The sequence below is a fragment of the Varroa destructor genome, unplaced genomic scaffold (assembly GCF_002443255.2).
Source record: "Varroa destructor unplaced genomic scaffold, Vdes_3.0 BEIS01000006.1, whole genome shotgun sequence".
Lineage (NCBI taxonomy): Eukaryota > Metazoa > Arthropoda > Arachnida > Mesostigmata > Varroidae > Varroa > Varroa destructor.
This window is the reverse complement of record NW_019211459.1, coordinates 17,703,714-17,716,442: the sequence shown is the minus strand read 5'-3', so window position 1 is coordinate 17,716,442 and position 12,729 is coordinate 17,703,714. Positions and strand designations below refer to the sequence as shown.

The following is a 12,729-nucleotide window of genomic DNA, read 5'->3' as shown; positions in this document are numbered from 1 at the left end:
ATATATTCTATATTGCGATGCGATAATGGTTAGTGCCCTTTCCAATCTGATGAGCCCGCCTCCGTTGAAGGCTTGTGCCAGCTGCAATCTGTGCAGTTGCGTGGCGAGTGACTTGTCTCATTCATCATCCTGAGGTTTTGAGGAAAGCTCCCATAGACTTTGAACAGAAACGATCCAATGACCGCTTCGTTTGGCGGCTTCGCTGCGATACGTAGCATTGAAAGAGGGCACTGAAAGGTACATGAGGTTTCATTCATTTTTGTTTATCGAGCAGCTAGGGTTTTGAAACTTCTACAACAAGTAGGATCGTTAACTTCGTGGAGAGCGCGTGGTTCTTTACGCTGTGTGCTTAAGCAGCCGAGTGCACACTCGTTGCTCATGGAAGAAGTTTAATAACGAAAGCGTCAAGAACAACGAAAACAACTGTCAGGTTTCATTCTGTGTTCAGGTAATCAGACGCTTCTCGATATTTGTGATATAGTTGAGACGTATTCTATGTCTTTTTGCGTTAGTTGCCTTTGTGTTGTAGATTTTATTTTAGACAAGGAACACCCTTGCGGTTTTCTTGCAATTATATGTACATAACTTAGCTCAGGCATTGTTGTTGTTGAAGTCTTTTCTTTTGTTTTTATAGTTTTCTCCCAACAGGTCCACTCTACTATTCAAACATTATTAAGGGAATGTTAATAAACTAGTGGTCCTACGTTGGCAAGACAATGCTTCGCTAGACCTCCGAACAGTGTGACATGAGCTGAATGGCAGGCGGGTCGCCTAAGGCTGCCTGACTTGTCTAGTACACTTTAGGAAGCGCCCAGGAGCAGAAAGCCCGCGCGCGCTGCGCGTATGAGTTGTTCGATACACCTTAAATAAATGTCGTCAAATATAACATTCTCTTACAGGTCCCTGTATACCAGAAGCTTGTAACGCATAATAAGATTCTAGCAAGGACTACTGCAATGACTACCGCTGTATTTCAGCTAATGATACAGGAAGGAGGTTAACTGTGTCGGACTTGAGTGGCCTCGTCCACCTAAATATTTCATTTAGTCGTTCTTGCGTCTAAATAAGTCCAACATGGAGTTATAATTAAGTCCTTTTTCTTCTTTATGGTCATTGTTCGCATTCGTGCGCATTTATTTTCTATTTGATCGTTTGATGTACTTTTGTTGCATTGCTTGAAGAAAACATGAAGGGAAGTAAGGTACAGAAAAGTGTGTACTAATGCTTGAATAAAGTTTCTTTTTTTCTACATATGGCTAATCTGTATTTAAAAAAAAAACTACAGTTTCTGGTTCCCACAAGGAAGTGCAAAGCTGAATATGACGCGTGATCTCTATATTGATATCTGCCGTGCATTGAACATAGCAGAATAGTTTGTACTATACTTCATGTACTACACCTTACTGGACTCTTTATATAATCGCTACTATTACAAAACTTGTATTTGTCCGTAAGATGTTCTGCGTTTGGAAGAGGTGGCTTTAAAATGATGCCTCGGCAGTAGACGTCTACTTAAAACTATTTTTCATCCTACCTATTCCGGCAAACTGTATTCGCTTGTAATTCTATCGTTGCTCCAAAACCAGTATGTTTAAATGCTTTCAAAATTTACTACCTTAATCGCATACATCGTTTCCTCCATTCACACTTTTAGACAGCATACAATGAGGAGGAAGTACCGTCACATGCTTCTGCACGTTGATTGCACGTCGACTGAGAGAACTGTTGTTCCGGCGGCTCATCGAACAGGGAAAAAATGAACAGATCCCTCTCAGTGGACTGAGCCTAATCTGTGTACAGACTTCTCGTATAATGAAGTTACGATCCTACTATTTATGTTCAGGTCTTCTTTATCTTCAAATGCGAAGATGCCGCAGTCCGCCAAAAGGTAGTAATTTTTATTTTTTCGAGAAACATATGGAAATTACAGTGTGTCAGGTGAAGATGGCCTAAAACGAATCAGTGCAAAAAAAAAACAATTTAAAGGAGTTTAGATGGCAATGAAGTATAGTGTTTTACTGTCTAGGGAAAAGTCTTGAAAAAAGAAATGGTTCCAAGCAGTTCCTTACTAGCAGTATGTTTTTCGAAGATACCACGTCACTGTTTTTAGCTCTGCAAAACGGTGCTTCAAGCTTCATATAAGTCCGTTCCGAAAATTTTATATTCGAAACGTTGGGTTGGACGGCCAGGACTTTGGTCATAACAGAGCAAAGGCAGATTGTTAATTTGGCTCTCGCCAATGACACACACTACACGACCAGTATGAACAAAGAAAGTTATTTTAATATTTATATTTAATTTATGTTTCTCTTAATCGGGTGATGGTTTTTGTCAATATAAAGCAAGTACAAGCCTTTGAATATTTCATTTTAGCCAACAATGTGCGAGGTATTTCATATGTTGTATCATTTTGTTTAGATCTCTGATCTGCTCTATGGTTAAAACAATTACACAGCCTTTAGTGATCATTAACTTACTATTATCGAGATATTCGTATGCCAAATTATAGGCGGTTGTTGCTATTTTCAAACGAACGTACGTATTCGCCCAACGGAGTTGAGCGCGGTATATAGAGTAAGTTGACTGCGTCTGCTTTGGCCAGCAAAAGAAATCACATCAAAATTACCTACTTGCCTTAGTTAATAATACGACTCCATTCATTTGTGCATTACGCTAAGTGTATCATTGGCCTTTTTCGAAGCTCGTGCTTCCCATTGCGAATGCCCGAATTTGGGCATGACTGCTTGCCTATTTACACACTCAGCGTGTTCCACCCGCGCCGAGCTGCTGAGCATCAGTAAAACGGAATGTGTGACGTGTCTCCACGAAACGTGCAGTATTGTAAATCTGATTTCGGATTCCAGCCCTACGACTGCATAAAAGAAACGGCAAAAGAACAGGGACGGAACCTTCCAATTCACAGAAGTCTTTTTCTAACTGTTGCACTACGGTTGGTCCTGGGACGTTGAGATACCACACAAATGACAAAAATGGGCAAAACATAGGAGTGAAAAAATCGAAAAAAAAAAGTACAAGATGTGGTCTTTTCAAATCGTATCGAAATTACGCTATAAATGCATGTGGCCTTTGGCATTGATGGAGCTAATTTAAGATGATTCAATAACTTGAATACAAAAATCAACCTTCAAATACGGATTAGCGAATTTAGAAATGGTCTGCTAAAAGAGGCAAATGGACGCGTTATAACTGATCTTTTCCTTTGTTAGGTATTAGGATGGCTTTCAAAGCGGCCTCACCCGAGAAAGGCAAAACTGTGCATTCAATATATGCAAACAGTATTTAAATTAATATTGTTGAAACAATCTCGAAAGCACACAGGGTATCATAATTCCTTGTTCCGATTACTAAACGCATTGGCCGGGTTCCAAGAACTATTTGTAAGATTAAATGTGTTGATTTTGATTATCTTCCAGCCGTCTTTAATGTAGTCTCCTAACTTACTGAGCAATGGCAAATAGGCAACGATACATTCAATGGATACCAGCTCGTTAAAAAAGAATTCGCCCCCAAAACCTAGATTGCGATGTCATATCCGAAGGTCGTACTGCTGGTAATATTCAGCTTCAGTGGGCAGGTATTTCCTTATAAGCCAACCACGAATCAAAGCTCGATTTGTTAGTATGGAAATGAGGAGGTCTGGGAGAGGAGGCGATGACAAAACATCAGATCGGCAATTGGACCTTGGTCTAGCTGCTTATAGATAAAAAGATGTGGAATTTTTAGCACAAATGATCTATGCGAATACGATTTTACAAGACGAAATATACACTGCTTCTGTGATATTGCAGTAAATCAAGGCGGGCAGCATCAACCCAACACGGACGGGAGTTGTGTTTATCCAACAGCTGTACGAAGTGAATGAAAACAATATTCCTCCTGATCCATTTTAATATTCATGGTTACCAACTGCCACGAATATGCTAGAAAAGCACAGCCAACAGAGTGTTCTGCTTGCCCACAAAACAGGAGTGCGCTGTAACTTTACAGCTAGAAATACTCCCATATGCAAAATCCCTGTCGAGTATCAAGGTAGAGACAACTATCCAACTACCCCACCGATGTAAAGGCACTATTCGTTTTCACAGTCTAGTATTCCTTCCAGGAAGCCTCATAAGGACCGAATCGGCTCCCGACTTTCTGTGATTCAACTCGGACCCTCTAACCCCTCGGTCAGTCTGTCACACTCTCTTTAATCGTTTCCCTTCTCGGAGCAGTTCGTGAGCCTGCAAGCGCTTAAAGCATTCGTCGGCTTCTTGGCCGTAAACGATTCAGAGATCGATTTTTGTCTCGAAATTATGTCTGTTTGCCGCATCACGGTCACACTACGTGTGCATAACGCGTATCTAGCGGCTACTTCTGCTAATTTGTTCAGCTAACGCTTGGTTACCAACTGATCAACTAATTAATTGTTTTTCAGAAATTACGCTTGTACTACCTTGACCTAGTTCAAAGCGAGAATAACAGCGCAGCTACAGCAAACTATGGAAAAACTGCTATATTTGCTTTACTTAGAGTTAATGTCGTGATAGCGGAACGCACCGTTTCCATTACGTATTGCTAAGTGAAAGTTTGAGGCCATATTTTTGATCTTATAATACCTAAAACGAAGCCGTCGATGTACGGTTGTTTTATAGTAGATGTAATTACTTGTTAAACAACTTTTGAACGAAAGTGATAAGTGCGTGTTACGAAAATCTTCATCGCAAGGCAGTGAGAAAGATTTAGTTTTGAGATATTGTCCAAGCGATTGTTTCCTCTATCGCGAAGCGTCACTTGTTGGAAATGGATTGATGAGCAGTAGACCATGTGCTTTGATTTTTGAGAATACCTTCTAGAAATTGCTTACGTAGATAATTTTCGTTGACACCCTTCTACATGATTGCTTCCATTTGATTTAAAATGCTTCTACATTAGTATTGTGCGTTAGCGTAAAATCCGTTTATAGATATGGTGACTTAGGTCGTACATCTCATTAAGGACTTCGCGAAGTCGGATGTACATCAGATTATAAGAAATGAGGAGCATAAAAATCATTCGTTTACCTGCCTTGCTGGAGCTGATAGGTGAAATCGATGTACTTGCCGTTTACTTTCCATATAAATAAGAATAAAAGACCGTTTTAACTAGCAAATCAGATTAACATTGATAGAGCTATGATAATTAATTGGAATGGTGGGCTGAGGTGGAGACGTTAAAGTAGGATGGTAGCGCCCCACGCCCACCTATCTTTGTCCTAATGGCAACTAATGTTGGCTAGTAGCAGCAGCTAATGACAAGGTGAGTAAAAGCATGTATTTTGACGGCCGCAGATTTTAGGGCTGTTAAAAAACCGTTTTGCCTTAAAACCATTAATGGCTATATATAATGTCAACTCTTTGCTTCACAGTTGAGTCTGACTTTTATTTACAAGTTAGACGAAATGTTCGGCACTAGATAGAATTGGAATATCCTTGAGCTCTAACCACAAAGTAGTGAGCAAAATCATATCACCATGCTTAGCTGCCAGGAGTATTTTGTTAGAGTAAGTTTGCCTGCATAATATATTATGTCAAATATTTATGTGTCTTATTATACTGAGCGAGCACATCCGAGATAGCAAATATATTTTTGCTGTGTAAGTAAGTCTTTTCGCTATGAAAAGATTATTCACAAACTGTAAAATTTCACCCTGGGCAAGCTACATCATGGCGTTCAGGTTGGTTGTTTCGTTGTGTCTTATCGAAAAAACGTTTTATTACGTGTGTTTGTTATTTTTACGTCATAGTTTAAGCTGGTTCGCAATGTCGCTTGCTATCCTGGACGAGTGAACCATTTCTTTCGCTCTCTAGTTGTTCTTTAGGTAAAAAAGTATACATTTTTTAAACAGCGTTTAAACATCGGCTAGTAGTAGCATGGTCAATTTGAACAACACAAGGGAGGTATGCCTCGGTATTTGTCGAGCCCATTTAGACTGACTGTATGACGTAGACACAAGATAAGGTTTCTGTGATTCGCAGTTTTCCGTATAGAGGTCAGCCCGTCAATATGGGACGTCAGAAACGATCATTGTCTCTGTACACTCTGTGTCGGTTAGATTTGTAGCAGTCATCTAGTAGATAATGTTAAGCAATATTAGTTTTAACCATACAAGCAAATGTTTGAAAATGATATTACGCAACTTCCCTAAAATGTAGGAGACACTAGAAACGTCGCGCTAGTGTATTTGCAGTTGTGTACGGCGGTCTGTTTCTAGCCTGATAGATTCATCCAAAGTATTTTTATACAAACACAAACTGCCTACTATGAATAACTATATACTTCTTCTAATCCATTTTAAAAGGCTACTATATTATCTATTATTCAACTTATACCTGCCAAAAGGTGTAAAAGATAATGAGATATCGAATAGTTTTCAAAAAGAGCGGGTCGTAATTCATATTTTCAGGTAGTTTTTTTTTTTAATACTGAACTTACTGACTTCGCAGGTGGAATAACCTTCTGCATAATAGCCTTGCGTTCATACGGTCTTGCCGGGTAAAGCGTATTTTTGTACATTAAATTTCACTCGTCTTTTACGCAATAGTCATCTTTGTCCTAATTCCGCTTTATAAAATATTATAACAACTGAACTAGTCCTTTCGTGCGATATATTTTGTAATATTTCCCATTCGAGACATCTCCATATATTGCCAAAATGCTCCATATAGCAATACTAATATTGAATAGGCTTAGCCTTACAAGTGGCGTCTGTGTGTCGTTGCCAATCTCTGACAGACGTTCAATTGGCGCTCGCGCGTAGCTACGTGTTTGGTTTGCGTATGGGGCATCCGACTCTCGTCATTTCTCGTGCTTCGAGTTCGCCAATTCTGACGCGAAAAACGTTTTCAAGATACTCAGAAAAACACGGCACAACTTGCCATATTTTTAACACTTTAGGTAGGAGAAGAAGGATCAGTCGAATTTTCACTAACGTGCTGCTTTTTATAGAAGCGTTTCGTAGAGGACTTCGAAATGTATCTGCACCATAATACACAGCTTAATATGAACGGGCGTAGTATTGAGAGACGTGAACATGACTCAATTTTTTTTTAGTGCGATTTTTGGTCAAAGCCCATATTTTTGCTTACCTTTCCTCAAAAATTTGATGAAGACAAAATATATTTTGCGAATGAAAATATAAATTCCAGATAAACGCTCTTATTTGGATTCAGAGATTTGGAATTTCGGAATAGAACGTGTGTTTGAATATGAAATCAACCCTAAGTACAATACTAAACCAAAACAAATCGAAACAGGGGTCCCAGTCCCCATTAGTGTTGACTCTCGTAAAACCATTATCTAGAAACGAAAGTAGGAACTGAGTACAGCACATATTATTTAGACGATTTCCTGGACTAATCCGACTATTATCATGTTTCTATACAAATATTTTTGTGTCTATTTGAGATGGTCCAGGTTCAAAATCGGGGTTAAACGCACTTCGTTTCGTGTTGAAAGCCAGTTGTTTGATAATATCAAACGTAAAGTTTGAAACATTTATTTAATTTGGATTCTCAAGTTAAAGCTAGAATAGTCTATTCGTCGTGTCTCAATATGCTGTTCTGTGATCATCTTTGCATTAGGTTTTATGGACGTATATAGTGAGCCTGATTGTCATGCTACTGAATTTGCCTAGTGAGGCATCGATATTAACCCTCCGTCGGGCTGGTAGATATCCTCGGAATTGCTGCTCTTGTCATCGGTCTCTCCTGCGAAACTGCTGCCGACCTTCAGAACCTTCAGTACAGAAACGACGCACAAAATGTCGAACGCTAGTGCTATACCGGTGCGTAGCCTGGAGTAGTATTATGTCTGTTTATTTAGACGCAAACTAGGATATAACATAGAGGTGTATATTCAATGTTCAGACGATAAATTATATACATTCTGTACCTACTAAATTTTTACCGGTTGCACAGAGCTAATGCTAAATGTATAGAATTTACGTATAGAAATCAACGATTTTTATGGCTAACTTAAGCAGAGACAAAATGGCGCATCACTAGACGATTTACACATACTAATATACTTTGTACGCTAAAATGTTTCGTTCAACAGTAAGTGTTTGCAATTTACTTGCAATCAACCTTGTTATTAGATCAAGACCAGTAATAAACTGTTGTCTTTGCTACTTCGTGCCTCCGGGTTTGTGGAAGTGCTTCAATGAGACCCTTCTATGGTGGGGAATGTATACTTTAAGGTGTTCAGTCGCTCTACTTACGGAAGTACTGGCTATTCGTTCCCGAGTTTTCACCACTGTTTCTTTCAGGGAGGCCCCTGCTTGAGCACAGCGCTGATCAGCGCTGTGGAGCGTTAGTGTGCTTAATAAGCACAAATTTGAATTTCAGTCAGATCTAAGCTTCTGCGATAAGTAGATAATGGTTCGACCTTTAGGGACTGAATGATCTAGTAGTTTCTTATCACTGAATATCTTGTTGTGTATTTTGCCGGTAGCTCGCTGCACTCGTTGCAAACTAGAGGACTACGTGGAATATGAGCTATCGACTAGCCTTGCCCCTTCCGCCAAAGGTCTATCGCCAAGTGCCATCGTGCTTTAAAGCGCTCTTGTTGTGCGAATTTCCGTTCGTCTCACGTGCTTAGACCAGGCAACGATTCTGAATACGATGTGTAGTTCTACTTTGTATTTTCGTTAAAGTGATTTTTCGAAAGGCCCACCTACCAAATCTTAAGTCCCTGACGATTCAGAGCATCGGGTAAAGCTGGCCATCAAGTATACGACGGAGCGCTGTACAAGCTATCTAAAAATGTTCGTATTAAAAGCTAGTATACGGTGCTTATTATGTGCCTACAAGTACGAATAGGCTCATATAAAACCATATCCAACAATTAGTCTTGCCTAAAGCAAATATAAATACGATGTATCCTTAGATAAAAAGAGCACAAAGCACTCTTTCTAACTGCGAATCAATGAACGTGAAGTGTTTCTATTTCTTTTAGGCGCCATTTAACTCATTACAGAAAAAAATTGACGAACGCCAGTAAACGGGTCAATATAGCACTGAGACTATAGGATGTAACTGCGAATAATGTTAGATAATGATACAAATGAAACGACAAGGAATAACAACAGAGCGATACAAAAGCATCGTGTATATTAGAAAAACTAGATAGATCGTGAGTGCGAACCAGAAATATCGTGGTCTATTTCAGTAGCGAAACGCAAACGTGAATTTATTGGAGCTCAATAAAAGGGAATTTAAGGGAGTCTGGCTACAAAAATCGGGTTAGTTTTATCCTTTTGTTGTAAGTGCTGCCGTTAGATCAAAGACTACCTGTCTAAGGACATTTTTTAATACTTCCAAAATAAAGTGTAATGTTCTGCTTGCTAAATTGTATAAATATTAATAATTTCAAAAAGGGTTTTTTACACTTCTGCAACGTCTGAATGATTAACGTCAAACATCGAGCCGGAAGGTGCCATGGTGCCGATGCCTGAGGCAGCAAGTATTCTTGCTGCTCTTCTATGAACTTACTACGAAGTGAAGTAAGCGACGAAGCCATATGTCTAATTATACGACTCATCATAAAAAACAAATTGCTGACGACGAATCCTCAATATAATTTATCGTCTAAGTCAATTCTAAAGTGCTGCATTCTACAATGTTTACTGGTGTCGTTGCTCGTATTTCCGGGAAGGACACGCATACTGTCCATTCATGTGCTCTGGAATCACAGTTTTGTACATTTGTTCCCCTGTAATATCTTCGGATATTAAAGTCACGTAGTTGAGACAAATTTGAAGAGGCTTGATTAGCAATCTGTTCGACCTCTTTGTAGGACCAAAAACGTTTCAAGCAAAAAAAAAATGCCAGAAACATTATAAAATTCAGCAGTTTCCGATCTCGCCAAGCAATCGTATAGAAAATGTTGGCTAATACAGATCCATAGCAAAAATGATTGCAAACATAATGGGATGATACATGGTGTTTGAATCTATATGATAAACTATTGGATTCACGATAATGCACAGTGCTAGCTAAACATTGTTGCCAGATAGACGACAAAATAAAAAAAAACGGGTTTTTGTTCGGCCTAAAGATATTATCTGGATTGAGCGATTGTGACGAACCGATCATTGAAGATGTTTACAGTTAATAAGTAAACGCAAATAGCTTCGTAGCGTGTACATACAACGTGCCAATAGAATAACGTTTGCTGACAAATCCGTGTGGAAAGTGCTCAATTAAGCCATGCGTTCAGAATAGCCGAAATTAATTTTTGGCGAAACTTTTGCGAATCTCCAAAACCCTCCAAATGACTACGGTACGTGTTTAGGTAGCTTTTTTTTTCAGCAAAGTATTTTCGGTGTGCTCTATGGTCCAGTGCTCTATAACCAGCGTAATAGATAGTTGCTAAGTAACAGCTGATTCGAGTCTAAGTTTGTCAATAAAAATAGAAATGCTCCTTTCCAATATTCTCGGTTATACACAGAAATTCTATTAAAAAAAAACAAAACAGGAAACGGTACCTGAGCCATCATGACTACACATTAATTCGTACTACAGGACGAAGGTGGACACCCTGCACTACAAAGTGTACAATGCAGTTTTTCATACCAAGCTACCAAAGGGCAATACCAAAGACCTCATTTTTTAATAATATGCAAGATCAACATCAAATCGATTTATTTCGTTTTACTCTGAAAAAAGCGTCAAGTTTTTTAAAAAAATGCAGATCGTCAATTAGCACGACTGGTAATAAATACTTTCTAGTTGTCGTCGTTATTGAGACCTCAAGGCTGACTTCAGGACTGCTTCACCTATAACTTATTCATAACTTGAAGCTCATCATGGAGCTGATGGTGATATAATTTATTACTAATCAACGTTTAGCCACAATAATTTTTCTAATCCCAACGTATTCACAGTACAACTTCAGCAACCGCTGCAGTTTGCAGCCCTTAATAAATAATTGAATAAATAATTAATGGCGATACACCGAAATATCGAAAAGTCATATTTATTTGAGCCTTAATTTTTGATAAATAACTTCTTTTTATTTATTTAGCATTTGAATCGGCACTCTTATTCCCTGTCCTCCATAAGTATTACTGCTCTAATGGTTTTTGTGAACTTCGACGAAAACACTTGCGTAGACAATATGCAAATTCTAACGGCTGTCTCTGACCAATTCTGAGCAAATTTGGTTCCGCGGGGCGTCAATCTACACACTTCTGGAAAATACCCGGTACAGTAGCGACCCCTTGTGGCAGTTGTAACTGAGTGTTATATATATATATAGTTCTTTTCATATACTTCTTTTGTACATATGATTGCCGTTTAAGAAGGCTGTATTTGACTGACTGAAATTAGTTTAACATGGAGACTACGGTTACATAGTATGTTTAAATTAAATGCCAGTTATAAAAGATAGTTCTATTACAACGCACGAACTGCGTCTACGTTACTGCTACCAACCTGTCTATATGTGCTATACTAGTCTAAAAATTACAACCCGCGCCATAACCATCATAAAAGATGGGTGCACCGAAATGATCCCTTACTTGGTGTGATTACAGGAGAACTTTGAGGGGTTATACTGTGTCTACCTAAGTGCGTCAGCCATGATGTAGTGGTGTAGGTGTTTGTCTATTAACTGGTATATGACAAAGGTAGTTCAGATTGCAACATGGGCAAAAATTCAATTAGACCCTCCAGTAAAAATACGGGCGATTAGAAAAATGACAATGAATGCAGTTAAAATTCGTTGCACTGCTCGATTTCTTCAAAATGCGTCTATTGAGGCCCTTGTATCTTGACAGATTTCGAAGCAACGCTCAGACAGTGAAATGAAGACCTGTCGTGAAGAGGACAGCGGAGTCAGTTATTGAAAAATTTCATTATAGAAAACGTTTTGCTGCTCACAATTAGACAAAAGAAAAGGCATTAGTGCACGCAAGAGCAGAATGTTAAAATAGCTGTTTCACGGGTGCATTACAGAACTCCTGACCGGAATGACCAGAGTTATATCCTATTACCTTTCTATTCAACTGTAGTTCGATTAAATTCGGAAATCTTATTCTATTTCCAGTTGGTATGATTACTAGTACTATAAGTCGGTCAGTAAAAAGACATCTATGTAGTATTTGTTCAAAGCTCGCTAAATCTGCTGACTCTACAAACAAAATGGAGCAGAGACAAGCAGACGAGTTGCAATTACAAGATTTCGACAATATGTTAAAAATAATTTAAAACAGAAGTATGTCTCTGGTTAAGCACATTGCGTCCAGAATGATGAATGTTTTTACATTTACCCCACCGAGGGCGCTGCGGGTTACTGCAGCCCAATTTGAGAATTGGGTGGCTCCTTCCGGAGTATCCGGGAACGCGTCCAGAGGGCGCTTCGATATTCCACAACAGTTGTATGCTTTCTGCTAATTGGTGCAGTAAAGGATGAACGATAAGAAAGAGTAGCACACGACTCCAAATTTTTCCTTGCGTTATTCTCTGCCGATTGAGGAAATAGCTCTAACTAAAAGCTAGACAGTTTGCTGTCGATCATAAATCATCTTTTACAGCCGACAAGTACATGCTTGGTGAAATATACCGAATTTATTTTTGCGCAGCAGCCATCCTCTCTGGACAACTGTACGTACTCATATTCAAGCGGCGCTACAAGCGTACAAAACATTTGCTTGAGCCTGTTTCCAGGCAGGATCACTGAGTACAA

General features: G+C 39.0%; 2 long non-coding RNA genes across 4 annotated transcripts; both read left to right on the top strand.

Annotated features, from left to right (window-relative positions):
- The first annotated feature begins 3 nt into the window (after positions 1 to 3).
- LOC147754939 (uncharacterized) lies at positions 4 to 1,253 on the top strand. Its single transcript, XR_015330321.1, has 2 exons — positions 4 to 448; positions 900 to 1,253. It is a non-coding gene; the product is annotated as an uncharacterized LOC147754939 (long non-coding RNA).
- A 233-nt stretch (positions 1,254 to 1,486) lies between these two features.
- LOC111252637 (uncharacterized) lies at positions 1,487 to 10,097 on the top strand. Of its 3 annotated transcripts, XR_015330320.1 has the most exons (5): positions 1,487 to 1,888; positions 3,810 to 4,190; positions 6,775 to 6,936; positions 7,623 to 7,825; positions 8,494 to 10,097. It is a non-coding gene; the product is annotated as an uncharacterized LOC111252637 (long non-coding RNA). The 3 variants fall into 3 exon arrangements; XR_015330319.1 differs by lacking the exon at positions 6,775 to 6,936 and having other exon boundaries at positions 1,639 to 1,888; XR_015330318.1 differs by lacking the exons at positions 3,810 to 4,190; positions 6,775 to 6,936 and having other exon boundaries at positions 1,664 to 1,888.
- The last annotated feature ends 2,632 nt before the right edge of the window (positions 10,098 to 12,729 follow it).